Source organism: Chiloscyllium plagiosum, unplaced genomic scaffold (assembly GCF_037043375.1).
Source record: "Chiloscyllium plagiosum isolate Xiang-an unplaced genomic scaffold, Cpla_swu_hap1 HiC_scaffold_34, whole genome shotgun sequence".
NCBI classification, from domain to species: domain Eukaryota; kingdom Metazoa; phylum Chordata; class Chondrichthyes; order Orectolobiformes; family Hemiscylliidae; genus Chiloscyllium; species Chiloscyllium plagiosum.
The window spans coordinates 37,650,454-37,662,694 of NW_028270172.1; the positions used below are offsets into that span (position 1 = coordinate 37,650,454).

Here is a 12,241-nt window from a genome sequence, read left to right on the forward strand (position 1 = left end):
TTTGCTACTCACTGCCTACAAAGGTTCATAATCCACTACTTTCACTATCACATGCAACATCTTTGCTCAATCATTGTCACCCGACCTATCCCCTGACACCACTAACCCTTTGTGTGCCCACTCTGTCTACATCACTCACTCACTCAGGACACTTCCCATTCACACTAACATTAATGACTATTCCACTCACTTTCAATCACCATAAGACCTGCCTCTCTTATTCCAGGAGGAAAACTGACCATTGTCAGATGGGAAGAGTCAGGGTGGGTAGTGGGCTGCCCAATATTCAGCTCCTCAACCCTCATAAGGAGATAATTATGGTCTTGACCATGCATGCAGCCTTTATTAGGAGGTTGCCTTGGGTTTCCTGTGCCAGACACCCCAAAGCAAAGGCTATCCCCCTTGATTTGACTGCTGACAACCATGACAAGCCTCCTGTCTTTGTGTCTATGTTAAACTGCGAGGCAAGACCGCAGTAATGTGAGCTGTAGGGGCAAAGGCAAAGCAATGCAAGACAGAGATGCTGTGAGCATCCAGGTGAGATCAGAGTAAAAGGAGATATGACAGTGAGTGAAGAGCTGGAGCTGGCCCCTGCTCCACTCGATGAGCTGGGTGTATGTTCCTGAGTGCACAGCCTCCTTCTTACAACATTACAGCCATAGTTGCAAGTGCAGCGTTGAAGTGCAGAAACCTCTGGAAGTGAATTGGAGATGTGCCATGATGTGTATCGGATGCCAATGCATGTGGATGTGGATGCATGTGGCCGGTTCATATGGAGCATGCCTGAAATGTTAGTACCCAGTTTCCAACATGAAGATTGTTCGTGCAAGTGGTGAGCTGAATCCACCAAGTACTTGCTCTGGTTTCTTATTGAGATTTCTGACATTGAGCTCATAGTAAGGTTCACTAATATCCTTCCTGGAAGGAAACTGTCATTCTTACCTGATCTGGCCTATATGTGACTCCAGACCCACCATAATGTGGTTGACTCTTAACTGCCCTCTGAGCAATTGGGGATGGGCAATAAATGCTGGCCTGGCCAGCAACACCCTCATCCTGGGAATGAATTTAAAAAAAGGAGGCCAAATATTAATGAGGTGTCTTGGCCATTAACAAAGCATTTAATTAGCAAAGCTCACTATCAATTGGCAACTTGCCACTGCCTGTTGAAAAATTCACCGTATGCTTGTGAACAGCATAAAAGAATGGCACAGATTGCTCCTGATGTCAAAATGGACTTTGCTGAATTATCACCCAATTCTGTCAAACAATTTTCCATAGCCCACATCAGTCAGATCCTTAAATGATCCTGCCAATTGTTCTTAAAACATGTGTTACAGTTTATTGGAACTATTGTACAAGCCATTGACAGACAGCTCAAAGATGGAATGGGAGGAGGAGACAGGAAATGTCTGTCTTTCTCATTTTTTGTTATTTTCCAGCCATGCAGATCAGTTTGGTTCAGTAATAGCAGTCTCATGTTTGAGTTAGGATATTGTGGTTTCTATCCTTACTATAGACTTCTGCATGTAATCCAAGCTGGTTCCTCACTGTTGTGGATGTGTTTTCTGGGATCATTATTAAACTTTTTGCCAGCTCAGATGCAAATAAAACTCTCATGGAATTATCTAAAGAAGAACAAGGAGCTTTCTTGATGTTTTAAGTTTTCTTCAGAACAATAGAAAGTCATATCAGACTGGAAATGTTTCTCTTTCGGCATAGGCTGCCAGCCCTACTGAGTTTCTCCAGCACTTTCTGTTTTTATTAATGTACATTAAAGGTTCCAATTATGCCATTACCTTCAATTGCAATTTATTGTTTCTTCAAATTTAAATAATGTTTCCCATTATTGTTGTGCTGTATGAAAGGCCAGTCTCTCTTATATCACCTTAAACATCTTCCGAAAATGGAGCCCTTTAATTTGAAATCTGGTTTATTAACAGCATTGTAATGGATGTAATGGAACTTCCCTATTTCCTTAAATTCCTCAATTGGTGTGTTATTGAACAAGTACTGAGATATCTCAATGTGCGGCAATTGACTTCAGTAGTTGGCCAGCACTGAAAAGGGAGAATATTGTTACACAGAGACTAATAGACTTTTACAGGTTTGGGGAACCAGGTGGTGAGATACTCATCACAGTATTCCTAGCTTCTGACCTGCTCTTGTAGCCTCTGCATTTATATGGTGAGTCCAGCTGTGTTTCTGCTCAATGGTAATTCCCAGGATGGTATATTTCCTTCCCTAAAAAGGCCATTAGTAAACCACAAGGGTTTTCACAAAACTTGACAGTGGTCACCATTAAGCCAGCTTTTAATTCCAGATTTTCATTAATTCAAATTTCACCTTCTGTCATGGTGCTACTGGAACCCATGTCCCCACAGCATTAGCCTCAGTCTCTGGATTACTGTATTGGATGTCAATACCGTTATGCCATAGCCTCCCTGTATTACTGAGCAGGACAGTTGAAGGAAATGGGTAATATAATTAAACCTTCGAGAATATATCCAACTAGAATTGGCATTGCTGTCAATGAGGTGCCAAGAAGCAAATGTCAGAGTGTACACACATTTTTGAACATTTTATTCAGGATCCCAGAATTCAATGCTGTTAGGAAAAGGAACCAGTCAACTACTCATAAATCCCATTATACAACAGAAGCATGGTGAGTAAGAGACCCCCAAATAATGTGCAACAAGACACTGACTGGCATAATTCCCAAATTGGGGTGGGTGGAATAGGGTTGCAAATTCCCACTGGGCAGATAGCTATGATCATATCACCTGACTTCCTCTTCCAAATCCACAGTCATGTTGTTGTTGATCCAACATGTTCAAACTCACACAGCGCTCCTTATACCTTATTCTCAGTGAATCAGCCTTTTCACATATCTCCAATGCTTTTTGCAACTAGTAAACAAAAGTATTCAAAGATTCTTTAAAGAAAATACATTTGCTTTTATTGTCCCAATGCTTTGTTCTCTGTGTTGCTCATAGCAATTTCTGTAGATGGATCTCTAATTCCCAGAGAATCTGGGGAGAAGGCTGTCACATACATGTAAATGTAGGTAGGACTGAATACAGAATCAAGGCAAGGGAGGGAGAATTCAGAGACAGGCAGAAATTCTGTCCCACCCTGCTTTTCCAATCCCATTCAAGGAAGGGTTAAAGTGAGGGGGTGGAAAGCTTAGGTCAGAATATTCCACATCAAAAAGGAATCACAAATTATTAAGAGTTTATAAAGCATGTCAAAGTCAGTTTTCAAGACAAGTTTTGATAATACTTATAAACATCAGCCCCATGCCTTTTGGAATTTTAAAAGGTGGACTTTTTGAACTTTTTGAAATAAAGAGATAATGATCAAAGTAACTCCAGCTATTTGCAGAGTGGGAGGAGAAAAATAGAAAGTTGCATGCAGGCAAAGCAGCAAGAAGATAAAAGGGAAGATATAGTTCAAGAAAATCTTGTGGATGACATTTGTGATGACAAGTTGTCGAAACAAGTCAGACAAACATTAGTATTACAACCATTCTGGGTGTTAACTGTGGCCTGGTCTTTCAGAATTGCACATACGATACAGGAACAAAAGTAATGTTACTCATCCCCTCTCTTTCACATGAATGAGAATGTCATGTGAAAATTCAAGTAACAGGTATTCCCTTAATATTTAATAACCTGTTTGAAGATTCAGAGTTGATGACTGCTATTTAATTTGTAAGCAGCAGCTCAAGATGAGACATTGTGACAATTCTGTCATCCATACCTGATCTTGCCTACATTTGACTCCAAACCCACAGGGCCCTTTACTGCCCTCTGCACAATTAGACATAAACAATTAATTCTGGTTTAATAATTCTGGTGATGGTCAGATCTTGTGAATGAATAAAAATAGCTCTCAATGGGAAAATAGCTAAGGAAGAAGAAATATTGAATTACCTTCTCCACGTTATTTAACTTGAATGTGTGCACGATCTGGAATCAAGCTCAAAACTCTCAGCATTTGTATCGATCCCTGTTTTAAGCTTTACTAGCAGACTGGATGTCCATTACTTGTCCATTTTGTTGTTATTTCTTTCATGCTTTGCATGTTCTTTGGCCAAAACCATTGTAATCATTAAGGCCACTAACTTGGGACAACAGTGAAGTGTTCATTTGAAAGTACAGTAATAATGAGATGCAGGTATTTTGAGACTTTGTTTTAATTGGCTGAAAACCCTTTCTTCCTATGATAGTTAACAGCCTATCACCAGCATTGTTTTTGCCTTGGATTTTTAAAAAATCCATTACTAAGTTTCCCATGAGCAGTGAAAGCAGGAAAGCTAGTTCACAAGGATTCATAGATGTTAGGTGCCAACAAGATTATGTATTTAAAAAAACTGAAAGAACTGCAGATGCTGGAAATCTGAAACAAAAGCAGAAATTGCTCGAAAATCCCAGCAGGTCTGGCAGCATCTGTGGAGAGAAATGAGAGTTAACGTTTCTGGTCCAGTGGCCCTTCAGGTCAAGATTATGGATGCGTTTAGGTACATGTAAAAACCAAATCAAAATACCAAGATTGCCAATGTTGATTTTAGTTTTCAAATTTCCCATAGTGACTGAGGTGTATTGGTACATGTACAAAATTGCTTTGCTGACCTGTACAGATACCTTGGTCATTCAACTGGAGTGGCGAGAAACATAATGATCACGATCTTTTCCGACAGCATTTCCACTCCTGTTAATATTGCTTTTTGGGGTCATGGGTGCACTCTGTGTTATTGGTTCAAGACCTGCTCTACAAGTAGAATGTAGCACAGGCTCCAATACAGTACTGAAGATTGGAAGATACATTAAGCTTAAAGTCCATTTGTCCTCCAAGGGACAGTGACACTACTCACAGAAATTCAGGACAGTACTTGCAAGTCTTCTCACTGTTCTCTGACTAGACCTCAGGTGAGCTTCTCCAACATTTTATAGTTGCAGCTGGGATACATCAAGACACTAAGCTCCCAGATGAGGAGGAATGAACTGACTCCTTGATTATTCACCCACCTCTTTGGTTAGTCATATAAAGGTCAATTCAAAAAGAATCCCTTTCCTTGTAGATACATTCCCTTAGACCCAATGAACTTATGTTTTTAAAGAAGCCATTTAAACCAGGCTTTCTTGAAGCACAAAAAAGTGTAAGTTTATTAATTATTCCATGTAAGAAATAGTATCAACACACAAATGCACAGAGTAGAAATTAGATCTGAATACAAAAAGATGAAAGACAAAGAAGAGATAGTTTTTGAATTATTAGTGATAGAAAAACATTGCAGCTGTTCCCGGATGCCACCAGTAACATTGACTTTGGTTGTTGAGCAATTGATTATGACATTCGTGGTTTTGTCAGCTGAAATTCCTTTGACTTGATTCCAATTGTACTGGCTGCAACACTCAGAGTGAGCGACAGCTGTTCTTCATTTTACCTGCTTTGCAGGTGTGTTTAAATGACTGTTCTCAAAGCCGTAGCCCTCGCAGTGCTCTAGTTCACACACTAAAATGTCTAGACAACACACGGCCTAGTATTGCAATGAGTTTTCAACACTTTTCTATATTTCTAGAGGGTAGAACAAATATTTTGGCAAGCACTGTCTTTTTGCTGGGAACAGGGGTATACTTAGTCTCCATATTATCATAACCACCTGATGAAGGAACAGTGCTCCGAAAGCTAGTGCTTTCAATAAACCTGTTGGACTATAACCTGGTGTTGTGTGATTTTTAACTACATATTATCTCTTCTTGTTAAATCACTCCCTGTTTAAATTTCCCCAACTCTGTACAGGTGTGATATTCCAATGGCCTAACACTGGGCTTAGCCACACTGTAACTAAATTTACACGGGCAATTTTTCTTTATCTGTAGCACTTTTTTTGAAAAGACATATTTTAGAATTAAAAGCTATAATGTTTAAAAAACCTTCCTGGTTTTGATTCATCATTGTGACTATTTATCCCTCAACCAACATCAAACAGTTTACACGACTATCATTTATTTGTAATTTGTGAAGTCTTGCAGTGTTTTCTGCATTAGATCAGTGAGTGAAATAGCTTGTTGGCTATAAAGGGAACACCCAGAAGTCATGATAGGCATTAAATAAACGTAAGACTTTCTTTTTCACTACATGTTGGTAGTTTCTGTGTCTATTTGAGACACTTCATGCTCTGATTTATTCATTTTACGTGACCACCAACATTACACTGTCCCAGATACCAACACGGTAAATATTCTAATTGAATTAGATTCGGCCTTACAAAATCTGCTGCTACATTGCTGCCTGAAGGCTTTGCTGTCACCAGTCTCAGATGGGAAAGGCCCCAGAGCAGCACTTTGCACACTTTTCAGTCAACTGTAATCAAGCCAACAAAACTTCAGTTATAGCTTCAACTAATCAAACTTGCTTTGATGGTTAAGCACTGAAACATTAATAGAAGAGCTGGTGAAATGGCAACAGGTGTTTCTGTTCAAATATTGGCATGACATCAAGAAATGCAAATGCAGTACTGCTCAAATTTTCAGAGGTACTTTATTTACATGAAAGGAAAATTTCAGATCTGTTTTTTTCCCTCATCTAGCCTGAAGTTGGTCAGAGCAGGGCATTCCAACCACTGGCCCAATTTGGCCATGATTCCAACCTATTTTGTCTGGCTCAGGTTCAATATATACCCTAGTCATTGAATATGGAACTTACCGGTACAAAGAGAGAACAGCCTGATATGTTGCACTTCACAGGCTATTAAAGAGGGCAGAGCCTCTTCCAGGATAAAGGATAAATCTAAATTCATCTGAATCAGCCTTTCTTATTTGCAGTTGAAGACATTGAAGAGAGAGTGGAAAAGGAAGAAAAAGCAGCCTACTGATCAGTACTTCATCTATTACCTTCACCATCATGGCAGCAGTGCGTAGTAAGAACAAGATACATTGCTGGAATTCATCCAGGTTTCTTCAGTGGCACCTACTATTTCTGTGACCTCCACCACTTAGGGCAGCAAGCAAATCGAATCACAACCACCTGCAAGTTTGCTTAAGGTCACACAATGTTCAATTTGGGGGATTATATTGCTATTTCTTCACTGTTACTTAGTCACAATCCTGGCACTCACTCTTCAAAAGCAGTGTAGATGGCACATCACCTGGACTGCAACAGTTCATCAAGATGGCTCATCACCACATTCTCATGAGCATTTAGGCAGTTGACAAGTGCTGGCCTTGCCAGTGATATTTCCATCCATGAAGAGAAAGTCCACCAAGTTATGATTGTATGACCCCTGTATCCAGTGGACAGTGTGATTTGTGATAATCACACACAGCAATCTTTCAAATAAGATCACAAAGCTTTTACTCTCTCTGCATTATATTGAATGGACATGGGTTAATCATGCACTGTGATTTAATTCAACACTTTTGTTGGTTAGAGCTTGCCCTTTCATTAAGCACCTCACCAAAGATTTATTCCATGAACATTAACCTAGTAGGGGAAGGAACAAGTAATAACTCTTCATCGATTTAAAAAAAAAGACATCGAGTTTTAATAGATTTCATAAGGCAAATAACATTTTAGTGTTTCACCAGCACACTTGCAATTGGTCAGTGGGATGAGGAACTGTCCAATCATAACACATCTGAGTATCCTAACCTAAGTATTGTACATATTAGAATCTGAAATAAAAAAACAAAATACTAGAATATTGCAAACCAGAAAGCATCAGTGGCTAGTAACAGAGTTAATATTCCAATTCAATGAAAACCTTTCATCCTGTTCTTGGTGAAGAATCTTTGACCTGAAACATTGACTTTATTTCTCTCCACAGATGTGGTGTGACATACGAAGTGATTTGACCATTTTCTATTGTTACTTTTCCGAGTTCCTAAGTTGGATTCTAGTTGTGCAGTGATTTAGATACCTTGGTGACACAAGGGCAACAAACAATCTCAATACCCATTAGCCAAAAGGGGAAAGATCAAGATTCTCACTGTCAAATGATTAAAAATATGCACATGCCTCTTGAGTTTTGTTATTTATATAATATGGAAGAAGGTTGCTAGAAACTGTCACATTAGAATTGTTGCATATCGCATTAACATTTACAATAAAAAATGAATATTTAATCTGTTTAATGTTGGCTTACAGATGAAAGGACCTGGATTTATGGCTCCCTGGCGCCACATTCACAGGCAGCAGAACTCCTCTGGAGCAGAAGTGACCTGTACAAAAGGGACTGGTTGCACCTTAACTGGGTGGGACCAATATCCTGTTAACGAGATTTACTAGAACAACCTGGGAGGGTTTAAATTAGTCTGGCAGGGGGCTAGGACCATAAACAGTCATGAGGCAAGACAGAAGATTGAGGTACAGCAGTTAAAGAGAGCAAGTTAAATAGACAAGGAAGGCAAGAACACAGTTGGGAATGAGGGAAGGCTGATGAATTAAACTGCATTTATTTCAATGAAAAGGCTTGAATAGGTAAGGCAGATGAACTCAGGGCATAGGTGGGAACATGGGCCTGGGATATCATAGCTATTACAAAAACATGGCTAATGGAGGGCCAGAACTGGCTGTTCAATGCCAGGAGTACAGATACTAGTAGGAAGGAAAGAAGGTGAAGCAAGAGAGGATGAGTTTTTGATGAGGAAAAACATTATGGCAGTACTTAGAGGATATTCCTGAGGGATCATGCAGTGAAGCTCTACAGGTGGAACTGAGAAACAAAAAGTGGGTGATCATTTTGATTAGATAATACTATAGGTCCCCAACAGCCAATGAAAAATTGAGGAGCAAATATATATGGAGATCACAGATAGCCATGAGAATAATAGGGTTGTAATATACAGAATTTTAACTTTCCAAACTGCCACATTGTTAAGGGGTTTGGTGGGGAGGAATTTGTTAAGTGTGTTCAGAAAAAGTCTCTCAATCAATATGTAGATGGACTTACTAGAGATGGGGCAAAACTCGACCTCTTCTTGGGAAACAAGGCAGGGCAAGTGACTGAGATGTTAGTCACGGGGAAGCAGTTTGGAACCATTAATCATAATCTTATAAGTTTTAAAATAGTTATGAAAAAGGATAGGCCTGGTCCACAAGTTAATTTTCTAAATTGTGGCAAGGCTAATTTTGATGTATTAGTTAGGGACTTTCAAAAGTTGACTGGGGGAGGCTGTTCACAGGTAAAGGGACATCTGACAAGTGGGAGGCTTTTAAAAGCGACATAACGAGAGTTCAAGGCCAACATGTTCCTGTTAGTGTGGCAAGAGTAGGGAACACTGGGTGACTACAAATATCGAGGTTCTGGTCAAGAAAATGAAGAAAGCATATGTCAGATATAGACAGCTGGGTTCATGAATCCCTTGATGAGTATTGGGGGCGGGGGAAGAGTACAACTAAGAGGGAAATCAGAGGGCAAAAAAGAGACCTGAAATAGCTTGGCAGTTCAGGTAAAGGAGAATGTTGTGCCACTATTTAAGAAAGGCGGCAAGGAAAAGCCAGGGATCAAAGACTGGTGAGCCTAATGTTAGTAGTGAGTAAGTTATTGGAAGGAATTCTGAGAGACACGATCAACGTACATTTGGAAAGGCAAGGACTGATTAGGGATAGTCAGCATACAATCAACATTACAATATTCTTTTCTTGTCACAGGTACTTCATTGTTGGACTACAATGAAGAGCTTTTACAATGTCTGCCTTCTTATGGTGACTTCTTAGGTACAAGTATCTATGTTCTTGGATAAAACAGAGGAATAAAAGTAGTTGCATTACGTAGAGTTGAAAAATAAGTTAAAAGTAGGAGAACATTGAAGGATTGACATTACAGGTAGGATGTTTCAAATACACTTTCATTGTTGCAGCTCAGCACAAGGCCTCTGCACATGGTCTGACCGCCCACGGCAGACCCCAGTTTAACAGCCGTTCCCCCTCCGCTCCAAATCCCAGTCCGCTCCATACCGGCACTCAGTTACTCCAAGGTAAGTGCCAGGACGGCTTCCCTCACACCAGTCTCCTCCCAGGACCCACTGCCTGTGCAATGCTTCAGGGCTCGCAACCCATGCTCTTAACAGGGCTCGCTACTCACTGTGTTCCGGGGCATGTAGGGAAAAGATTTAAAAAGGGACCCGAGGGCAACTTTTTCACACAAAGGGTGGTGCATATATGGAAGAGCTGCCAGAGGTAGTCGTAGAGGTGGGTACAATTACAACATTTAAAAGATATTTAGACAGACACATAGATGGGAAAGGTTTAGATGGATATAGGCCAAACACAGGCAAATGGGATTAGTTCAGTTTAGGAAACCTAGTTGGTACAGATGACATCGGCTGAAGGGAGTGTTTCCATGCTGTATGGCACAACATTTAAAAAATTGGCCTAAATATTTTTTCAGCAGGGCTATGTTCCTCTAAGTAATTTAAAGCCCTTTGCACACTGTACTGCTAAGAGTACTTTGTTATCTGTGACCCCCAGGTCTTTGGCACAGGTCATATATATGAAGGGCATGTGCAATATGATTTTATTTCCCCTCGTGATATTTACTATATGATTCTAAAGCTATTAAACCATTAGGTGGGTTACAGCCGGGGTCAGAAAAATTGAAAATAAAAAGAACTTATTGGGATTCAGAGTAACTGAACAGAGATTATATAGTCCCATTTGAGGTGGGAAACTCAAAGGCAAGTAGATGCCAATTCTATAGATAAAAAGCCAAGCATCCAACACATTTTACACATTTTAGACATTGCATATTGCTCCAGTTCGATAATAATCATGAAAGTAAAGGGACCTAGTGCAAAAGACAAAGGGATTGTTAATAGTGGAAAAAGACATAAAGAGATATAAAAGGGGTGAATATTAAGGTCTGAAAGGGAGAGAATGAGTCCTTGGACTATAAATTTGATGAAGTCTAGCAACTAATATGTGGGTGGCACGGTGGCTAGCACTGCTGCCTCACAGCGCCAGAGACCCGGGTTCAATTCCCGCCTCAGGCGACTGACTGTGTGGAGTTTGCACGTTCTCCCCGTGTCTGCGTGGGTTTCCTCCGGGTGCACCGGTTTCCTCCCACAGTCCAAAGATGTGCAGGTTAGGTGAATTGGCCATGCTAAATTGTCCGTAGTGTTAGGTAAGGGGTAAATGTAGGGGTATGGGTGGGTTGCGCTTTGGTGGGTCGCGCTTCGGTGGGTCAGTGTGGACTTGTTGGGCCGAAGGGCCTGTTTCCACACCATAAGAAATCAAAAAAAAACTTTGCTGTAGATATTGCCTTTGGTCCCTCAGAAGGGTCAGTGAATTATAGTGGGACCCTAATAAAGGCAAAATATTTCAGAATCTGGAAATCTGGAACAAGCACAGAACACTGGAGAAACCCAGCAAGTTGGCAGCATCTGTCAAAAGAAAAATGTTTCGGTATGACTTTGTCAGAACTGAAAGGTGTTGGAAAATAGTTTTTTTTTCCACATTGGACAGAAGGAGAGGTGGATCAAGACCTCAGATAATATAGAGACCTAGTGCAAAAGACAAAGGGATTGTTAATAGTGGGGAAAGACATAAAGAGATATAAAAAGGGTGAATATTAAGGTGTGAAAGGGAGAGAATGAGTCCTTGCTATTAAATGCAAAGTCAACAAGATAAAATATGACTTCACTCTGGGGGATGAATGGGAGGATGAGATTGTAAGAAAAATGGTAGACAGATAAAAGCAGTTGATTTCTGAAATTACTTAATTCAATGTTGAGACCTTGAGGCTGTACAGTTCCTAAGGAGAGCATGAAGTGTTGTTCCTCCATCTTGCATTATATTTCATTGGAACACTGCAGCAGGCCCAGGACAGAAATATTTGCATGACAGCAATATGGTTTACTAAAATGGCAAACAACTGGGAGGTCAGGTTCTGCCTGAAGAAGGGCTTATGCCTGAAGAAGGGCTTATGCCCGAAACGTCGATTCTCCTGGTCCTTGGATGCTGCCTGACCTGCTGCGCTTTTCCAGCAACACATTTTTCAGCCGCAAAATAATCACCCAAGCTGTGTTTGCTGTTGTCAGTGTAAAGGAGGTTGTACTGTGAGGAGCAGGTGCAGTAGACTAGATTGAAAGGAGTGAAAGGAAAATGCTGCTTCTGCTAGAAAGTGTGTTTGGAGCCTTAGTGAAGAGGAAGGAGGTGAATAGGCAAGTGTTTCACCTTACGCAATTGCATGGGAAGATGCGATGGGGAGTGAGGAAGCATTACAAGTGATGAAGGA

At 40.4% G+C, this 12,241-nt stretch overlaps 1 long non-coding RNA gene across 22 annotated transcripts in view; it reads left to right on the top strand.

The window, feature by feature from the left end:
• LOC122564379 (uncharacterized) overlaps positions 1-12,241 on the top strand; it is a 231,353-nt gene that overhangs the window by 198,298 nt on the left and 20,814 nt on the right. For 18 of the 22 annotated variants that reach the window (XR_015752848.1, XR_015752855.1, XR_015752849.1 and 15 more), the window contains one exon: positions 6,831-8,129. The exons of the other annotated variants lie outside the window; for them this stretch is intronic. This is a non-coding gene — a long non-coding RNA (uncharacterized LOC122564379). Of the gene's footprint in view, positions 1-6,830; positions 8,130-12,241 lie in introns of those variants that run through there. 22 annotated transcript variants of the gene reach the window in all.